We start from the raw sequence: 9,494 nt of genomic DNA, 5'->3' as shown, positions 1-9,494 counted from the left end.
TCTGATTTAACAGTATGGTAGCTGTTTAGTTTCCTCCGACATTGAATGGTAGGCACATTAAGAGCATGGCTTGTGTTTTTTTATCTTTGAAATTCAGCATTTAATAAATACTTAACAAATGAATCATGATGCAAATAGACAAAGGCCATGGAGGAAATAAGCCAGGTAAGATGGGCACAGAAGCTGAAAGGAAAAACTACATAGTGGCACTCAACAGGGTAATCATCACAGAGAACTGATGCTTGGCCCAAGTCTTGAAAGATAAGGAGGGGGTTCCCAGTGTAAGAAAGAGGAAAAAGTGTTCTTTTCAGATGAAGTTGGCTGTGCAAGGGAGGGAAGGCTTGATAGAACAGTGTATTCTGAGAACCACACATGATTTGATGGGGAGGGAGTAAGTAGTAGAGGATATGGTTGACCTGAGAGACATGATAAAGAAGATGCTGAGGCTGAAAGAGTTTGAGTCTTCGGCTCCCATCACTGGGGGGGATACATAAGGTTAACCAGGCAGGCTTCCCTGGTGACCCAGTGGTAAAGAACCCGCCTGCAATGCAGGAGGTACAGGTTCAATCCCTGGGTTAGGAAGATCCCCTGGAGAAAAGAATGGCAACCCACTTCAGTATTCTTGCCTGGAGAATCCCATGGACAATGAGTCTGGTGGGCTACAGTCCATGGGGTTGCAAAGTGTCCAGCTTGACTTAGCACGCAAGCAGGCAGGCAGCCAATGTGACTGGGTCACTTCCCCTAGCTGTATAGCAACTCAATTATAAGGGGTTGGGAAATGGAGATTGGTTTAGATTAAGAGAAAGGTAACTGCAGTAGTTTTGGTGAAAGAAATCATGAGCACTCAAGTCAATGCACTTTCACGGAAAACTTAGAGGTGAGGATGGTGGCTAAGGTGAAAGTTTAGACAGAGTCACTGATGTCTCCCAGATTTCAGACCAGAGGATCTAGGTGATACCATTTGCCAAGTCAGGTGAGAAAACAGAGAGAGACTAGGGTTGTGGGTGAGGGAGTAAGGAATATTGCTCAGATACTCTGAGCTGGAGACGACAGCAGCATTATTAATTCCAGCTCTACGGCTCCCTTCTCAGTGTTTCACATGTGATCATGAACTTCAGATGAGATGATGTGTATAAACATGTTTGGGGAAAACATTAAGTGCAACATTATTGTGTGGATTAGCATTTATACCTTCTTTTTTATTTTTACTACAGTTAGGAGAGTAAGGCTCTTAGATTTTTTTTTTTTCTTCTTTTCCCTAAACCAAGAAAATTACGCTGTAAAAAACTTGAAGAGATAATAAATCAACAAAGTGTTATCTATTACTTTTAAAAAATGACTTAATGGGACTGCATATTTAAATGATTCTAAAATAATACCTTCCTCTACAGCAGGGGTCTCCAACCTCTGGGCTGTAGAATGGTACTGGTATGTGAATCTGCAGTTCTTTATGGTTTTCAGTCAGTACCATGGAATAAGTAGCTTTCAGTGCTTCAGAAGAACATATTGTTCTAGAATTCTAGGGTTTCATGTTATTCTGGTAAACTCATTGAAGTTAACCTGGTATACTAGGTAAACTATTTACTGTGGAGTAAGATGCTCTAGGGTAGAAAATACTGTTGAATTATAAATGAGACACTGAATACAAAAAAGAATGAGTTCTACATTTTTCTCATCTGAAGGCAAAGGTAATGGAAGTCCACAAATGCAGTAAATAGAATGATCTTGTGTAGTCGGGCCCTCGGGAATGAAAGTGAACCAAGAAGGAAGGCTAGTAATATGTATTTAAGAATTAAGAAACTACAGTAAAGAGTCAAGGAAATACATCATTATTTAATCAATTGAGTGGAAAGAATTCTCAGTTTAGAATCAAGGACCCAGGTTTGAGTGTTGCTGTGTTGCTTGTGTGACTTTGGGCATCTCTGTAATCTTCAATTTCCAATCAACGTTCTATGGCATTTATATATTTTACACACATTAAATATGCATTCTAAAGTGAGCATTATGGAGACTTCCATGGTGGTCCAGTGGTTAAAACTCCATGCTACCAACGCAGCGGGTAGGGTTTAATCTGCAGTCAGGGAACTAAGATCCCACATGCTTTACAGTGCAGTCAAAAATAAATATATAAATAAAGTTATCATTATTATTAAGAACCATGAAAATTAGTATGATGTATATCCCAGATGGCTCAGTGGTAAAGAATCTACCTGCCAAGCAAGAGACATGGCTTCAATCACTGGGTGGGGAAGATCCCCCTGTGAAGGAAACAGCCACCCACTCCAGGATTCTTGCCTGGAAAATCCCATGTGCAGAGGAGCCTAGTGGGCTCCTGTCCATGGGGTCACAAAGAGTCAGACATGACTGAGCAATTAAGCAGCAACAACATATCAAACTGCATATCAGTAATTTTCAATTGTGCTTCATTGGATAACAATGTTTTTTAGCAAAAATAATTAAAGTGAGAGCATGTTTTCTAACTGCAGTAATGAACTGTCAAAAGTACCTATGTCACTACTCTAATTTTTATTAGCATAATAGTAACACATACCAAATATAAACTCTTGCTTATCATAATAAATTGTAATGAAATAGGATAATAATGGCATTGACAGTCTACTTATGAAGTTCTACTTATCATACAAATTACCTTGGGAAAAAAAAATGAATCTAGTCAGGTAACACTTTCTTGGTAGTCTTAGATAAAATAGGACTCCCTATTTCTCTCCTCCAAAATGATTCTTATTGGAGCAAATTTCACTACCTTAAACATTATATTTAATTATGTGTATATTTTCTGTCTCCAGTAGGGTACAAACACCAAGAGAGCGCAGACTTTCATTCAATACTGTATCCCCAGTGTCTTGCCCAGCACAGAGGAAGCCCACAATAAATATTTGTTGGATTAATGTATTTCTTTCTGTTAGATATTATATTAATGTGTTTTCTATTTAATTCACATATTAATCCTTTAAAATAGATAGTTGTAGTACAATATACTTAATTAAAGCTTCCTAGATGCTTTATTGATGCTTTGGAATTGTGATGCTCGAGAAGACTCTTGAGAATCCCTTGGACTGCAAGGAGATCAAATCAGTATATCCTAAAGAAAATCAACCCTAAATATTCATTGGAAGGACTGATGTTGAAGCTCCAACACTTTGGCCACCTGATGTGAGCAGGTGACTCACTGGAAAAGACCCTGATTCTAGGAAAGATTGCAGGCAGGAGGAGAAGGGGGTGGCAGAGGATGAGATGGTTAGACAGCATCACTGCCTCAGTGGATATGAACTTGAGCAAACTCTGGGAGATAGTGGAAGATGGAGGAGCCTGGCATGCTATGGTCCATCAGGGCACAAAGAGTTGATGACTTAATGACAGAACAACAACAACAACAACGGATGCTAAGAAATATTCTCAGGACTTCACTTAAATAATTTCTTTCTCATAGAACCTATAAAGTATCTGCATTTCACAGATAAAGCAATGGAAACACAGAGAAATTAAATCACTTGCCCAAAGTCATTCATTAAGAGTGGCTGAACCAGATTTTAACCTAGCTGGTGTGGCTTTAATTAACATACTGTTAACTATTACTTTATAAACTTTTCCATTTTTTATCTTACATCTTAGATAGCTAAGGCTGAGAGCATTGTATGGGAACCATACTGTTTCCTTATATATATTTTATATTCATGCTGTATTTATGTTAATCATTAATTAAAGAATATCTCTTCATTACCTGTGACTGCTATGATATAATACAAAATGAATATGGAAAAATATTGCAGATTATGTGTTTAAAACTAGCCATGGTTAAAGTCACTGAATTGCAGGGAGTTATCATGAAAAAAGACCTTAAATGTTACTCATTTTCCAATTGGTCATTTTACAACTGAGAAACTGATGCTCAGACAGGTCAAGTGACAGTCTGTGGTTACTTAAAATGTTAGTTTTCATGCCAGTCTGAAGTTCTTTTCCTTGAGCAGGATGACTTTCCATTGAGTAGTTCAGAGGACACACTTTTTCAACTCCTTCCTTTCCACCATAACATAGATTGTTATGGTGATAACACTGTATAAATAATAAGTGGGACAGAAAATAAACCAGACAGGAGGGAGGAAGACGATGGTCTCTTCACCTCCTAGTGTTTGATGACCAAACTGTGCATCTTCATGGAAACAGAGATTATGGCAAAAGCCATTGTACTATCATTTGTCAATAGATGTTTTCAGATCTTAAGATTATTGAAATTATTTTAATAGCTACTCCTATACCCTTTATTTGAATGAAGAAATCAACTTTGTCAGCAGTAGTAATTGTAATTTTTACTTTTCTTATTGTTGTTTAGCTTGAAATAGATGATGATAGTAGACTTGACACAAACATTTAATATCCACACGTCAGCTTTTGTAATGGGCATTCCTGCTTCATGCATTCATGCAATGTGTGTTTATCACCTTCCTGCCAATGCCAAGGACTGTTCCATGTACCTACGACTGTTCCAAATATAGAGTGGTGAACAAGCTAGATAAATAATACAGCACTTACTCTCAGGAACTAAGAATCATCAGGAAAGATAAAACAGAATTGTGGGAATAGAGAAACTACTTTTGATAGGATGGTCTGAGCAGGACCCTTTGGTGAGCTAACATGCAACAGAGCTGGATGGATTAAAGGACTGAGCCACAGTAAGTCCCCTACATGCGAACCTTCAAGTTGTGAACTTTCAAAGATGCGAACATATGTTCCATCAATATCAGGCATGAGTGAAATTTCAACTTGCCCTGTCTCCTATTACTGATGATCCTTCAGTTCTACCACCTCCCTCTTCTTCTCCCTCCTCCAGTCAGCAAATCTTCTTGCCTGTTCACTCAATTCCAGCCACTGTATGCCAGCTCTACTACTGTACTGTTCAAGGGAATGTACTGTAAGATTGAAGATATTTTATTTTTTTCTGTTTTTTTAATGCATTATATATGTGAAAAGTATTATAAACCTATTATGGTAAAGTACTACATAGACAATTGTGTTAGTTGGGTGCCTAGACTAAATCTGTTGGACTAGCAAACAAATTGGACTTATGAACACACTCTCAGAACAGAACTCATTCATATGTAGAAGACTTACTATATGAGAACATCTTGATAAGCGCACCGGGTATGTTGAAAATAGGAACAAGCAGAAAGACCAGCAAGACAGCAGGAAAACCAAGGCAGACAGTCCCTGAGGTGTCCAGGAACCAGCCTAGAGAGAGCCTTGGAGGCCATTGTAAGAATTTTGAGTTTCTTTTTTTTTGGAGGGACTGGTTCTTTATTTCAAAAAGACATTTATCAATTTTCAGTATGAAAACAGTTACACTATTGGTTTTTTTTTCTCCCAGTTGGTCCCCAAAGAGACCACACCAAAGGAGAGAACACTTTAAGCCAGTTAAGCTGCAGGAGGCACGCCTACCAGACCTCATTGAAACCTCATCAAAAAAGGGGGATTGGGTAGGGAAAGAAACTTTAAAAGATCAGCGCACTGTGAGCCCACAGACTGTAGAGAGCTCTCGCAGGCAGAGGGGTGACCAGTGTGCCTCAACCCCAAAGAAGCAGAGTTCCAAAATAATATAAAATTTTAAAAGTTTTGTACATAAACTTTTCAAGATTTCTCCTGCACTAACCGGTACAAAGCACAGTGAGATGGCACTTTTGGAGACAGCAGCTTCAGACCCAGAAAAGGGTGATGAGATGAATTTCATATGGCTACATCAGTGGCAAAACATAATTTTCTTTCCTTTCAAGGAGGCAGGAGAGCACATAAGTGGTCACTTCAACATAAAGGGCACATGATACATTCTGTGAGCAGTTGGGAACAGGGTAGAGCTGGGACAAGGATTTGGTCTCAGAGGTTCCACCATCTTAATTGTTCGGTCACTTCTGATGAAAAAAGAAAAAAAAAAAAGTTGTCCAAAGATACCATAAAGCTGAAAACCTGAATAGCCCTTTTTTTTTTTTTTTGCTAACTCCTCCTGGAATCATCTTTCTGGTTTGGCAAGTCCTTTTTACAGAGCAATGAGGTTTCCCCAAATGGAGCCTTTCTCTGGGCTGCTAGGCTCTCAGTAAGGCAGGCCCAAACTTTTTCCCTTTCTCTCTGGAGAAGGCAATATGCATTAAGCTGAATCGTTACCTTCCAAAAGTGAGAAAGGGATTAGACTGCTGCTTCAGAACTGCGGAATTATCTGGAATGTTTTTTACAAATGGTTGTTATATCAACAACAAAAAAGGTAATTACAAAATGTGTACATCACAATATGCTTTTAAAGACACTTTGCATTGTGCTCACATTCCCTTAAACGTTATTCCCAAAGGTGCTCAGCCTCTAGCCCAACTGGAATCTCCGGGGAGAGGCAGACACAGTTTGGCGAAAAGGACACAGGAGTAGGGTGGTGGGAGAGGTGGCGAAAGGAGAAAGCAGACTTCCAGTTAAAGATCAGCCCTCAGTTTAAAGGTCAGCTTCGGGCAGGCTGGCCTCAGCGGAGTCGGCGTGAGAGCGAGGAGCAGCGGCAGGGCGGGACTGGGGTGTTCTACATCTCATTCAGGTCAAGCAGAGTCTGGTCCAGCATCCTTTGTGTACAGAGGTGCTCCTCTTTGGTGCATTTCAGGTTATCTTCCAAATCATTAATTGTCTTGGCTACCGATCTCTCAGCAAACTCAGCACGTGTCTCTGCCTCCTTGAGTTTATCGGTAAGAATCTTTATCTCTTCCTCATATGTGCCTTCTTTTTGAGAGTACTTTTCTTCAGCAGCACTCAGACACTTCAGGTTCTGGTCCATCAGTCTGATTTGCTCATCCGTCTCTCTGCAACGGGACTCTGCCAGCTCGGCTCGCTCCTCTGTGCGTTCCAAGTCTCCCTCAATAATCACCAACTTACGAGCCACCGCTTCATACTTCTTGTCTGCCTCTTCTGCAATGTTCTTAGCTTCTTTGAGTTGGATTTCCTAGAGTTCCATTTTTTCTTCATCTTTTAAGGTTCAGTTTTCAATAACCTTCATACCTCTGTAGCTCTCATCAGCAGCTTTCTCAGCTTCCTCCAGCTTTTGCAGGACAGTGGCCAGGCGCTCTTGAGCTCGGTCCAGCTCCTCTTCAACCAGCTGGATCTTACGATTCAAGGAGGCCACCTCAGCCTCAGCCTGTTCTCGGGCCCGCCTTTCCCCATCCACTTCCCGCTGGAGGGGCTCGGCCCTCTCCTCTGCATCATCCGCCTGCTGCTGCAGAACCTGGATCTTGCGCTTCCCCGCCTGGATGGTGGTGATCCTGGCCATGGTTCCCACCCAGCCCCTGCTTGCCTTCGGGTTCCTGCCTCCTCCGCTCGTTGCAGCCGCTTCTCGAGGGAGTTTCTTATAAAATAGGACTGGTCCATCTTGGTCCAATAGCAGGCAGAACTGGATTAACCCAGCTTCAGATTTTACAAGCGAGTATGACATATAAGAAAGGAGCCCATCAGTGGCCCAGAAATGATGATTAATTCCTGGAAGCAGAACACAAATGGCCGCTGATTGATACAGAAACATGAAAATTCAAAGAGGATGAGGGCTCCTGGACAGAGATATCAGAAAAGAAAAAAAAAAAAAAAACAGTTCAAACATTTGGAGCAAGAGCAAATAGTCACTTGGGAGCCCTGAAGGAGCTCCCATCTCAGAATCAACAAATGGAGAGAGAAGTAGACCATAGAAATTAATTTAGCAGCTGCTCTCAGATCACTGGAGGGAATTGCATCGCTTACCCTCTTTGACCGCCTGTGTATTCAGCATAGCTGACGCTGATTGCTTTTGGCTGAGACTAAAACTTCAAGAACATCTCTCAAAATAAAGTGGCATTACAACTCCTAGATTTTGGATCTAAGAGAGATGCAAAGGGAAATTTAGGTACATCAGAGCTGCCGCAAGAGATACAAGGGAGAAGGGAAGAAAAATACACCAAGAAACCCAGGCATTAAACCCACCACCACCCACATAAAGCTCTCCTCATAAAGAAGTAGGGATAACTAGCCAACTGGCCTCCCCCCTGCCCTCCTTAAAGGGCTTGATTTTTCACACTATCATCTCTTTATACAAAGCTCTCAGTCAGTCTCCTATCCATAACTTTGAGGAATGATGGACAGAGGTTAAAGGACATAGAAATGCTAAAATATTTCAGAGAATGGAAGTCAATAAGGAATGCGAATTATGTTAACATCAGACCTCCCATCAGCAATCCTTTCTGCTAGAAGATAATGAAATGGTGTCTTTAAAACAGTGATGGAAAACTTATTGAGAGTCTATTTTTACATTTCCAACCAAACTGTCAATTAATGATTAATGCAAAATAAAGTTCTTTTGTTTACATTCAAGGACTGAAAAAACTCTTCAATTATTTCCCTATAGGAAAAAGAAAAGCAAGAAAATATATATTCAAGCAGAATAATAAGGAAACTTAGGACAGAAGATGCTGTGGGTTACAAAATGATTGACAAGTGACAAGTCCAGAAAAAGATAAGATGGTAGGAGAAAAAAGGAGATCTCCTGTCTTTGATGAATATTCATTTTCAAGGGGCCCATATTTAAATATATGGGGTTCTATTTCCTTTACTCTGAGTCCAATTGAAGTAATAAATTTTGCTGTGAATCTGCATACAAGGATACTTCAGAGACATTATGGCCCTGGATCATGGAAATAAATCAAATATCACAATAAAGCAAGTCACACAAATTTATTGCTTTACCAAAGCACATAAAAAGTTATGTTCACACTGTACTGTAATCTTAACATCTGCAAAGCAGCAAATCTAATATATGTATGTATGTATATATATATATATATATACATACACACACACACACACACACACACACACACACACATAATCTTGGACAGCAAGGAGACCAAACCAGTCAATCCTAAAGTAAATCAACCCTGAATATTCACTGAAAGGACTGATGCTGAAGCTGAAGCCCCAGTTTGCTGGCTACTTGATGGGAAGAGCTGATTCACTGGAAAAGAACCTGATGCTGGGAAAGATTGAGGGCAGGAAGAGAAGGGGATGACAGAGGATGAGATAGTTTGATGGCATCATTGACTTAATGGACATGAGTTTGAGCAAACTCTGAGAGATGGTGAAGGACAGAAAAGCCTGACATGCTGCAGTTCATGGGGTCACAAATAGTCATATTCAACTTAGCGACTGAACAAGAATACATAATCTTAAAATACTTTATTGCTAAAAAAAAAAAAAGGCTATCCATGATCTGAGGCTTCAGAATTGCAGTCTTTATGCGAAAGTAATATCAAAAGATCACTGATCACATGTCATCATAACAAATATAATAATAATGAGAAAGGTTGAAACATTGTGAGAATCACCAAATCCTGTTGGGAAAGAAATGGTACTGATAGATGCAGGGTTGCCACAAATCTTCAATTTGTAAAAACACAGTATCTGCAAAGCTCATTAAAGCAAAGAGCAATAAAATG

At 40.0% G+C, this 9,494-nt stretch overlaps 1 pseudogene; it reads right to left on the bottom strand.

The window, feature by feature from the left end:
* Nucleotides 1-6,426: 6,426 nt before the first annotated feature.
* On the bottom strand, nt 6,427-7,306 carry LOC133043302 (tropomyosin alpha-3 chain-like; annotated as a pseudogene).
* Between the last annotated feature and the right edge of the window lie 2,188 nt (nt 7,307-9,494).

The sequence above is a fragment of the Dama dama genome, chromosome 22 (assembly GCF_033118175.1).
Source record: "Dama dama isolate Ldn47 chromosome 22, ASM3311817v1, whole genome shotgun sequence".
In the NCBI taxonomy this organism is placed as follows: Eukaryota; Metazoa; Chordata; class Mammalia; order Artiodactyla; family Cervidae; genus Dama; species Dama dama.
The sequence above is the reverse complement of the archived record's forward strand: the minus strand, read 5'-3'. Positions and strand labels throughout refer to the sequence as shown.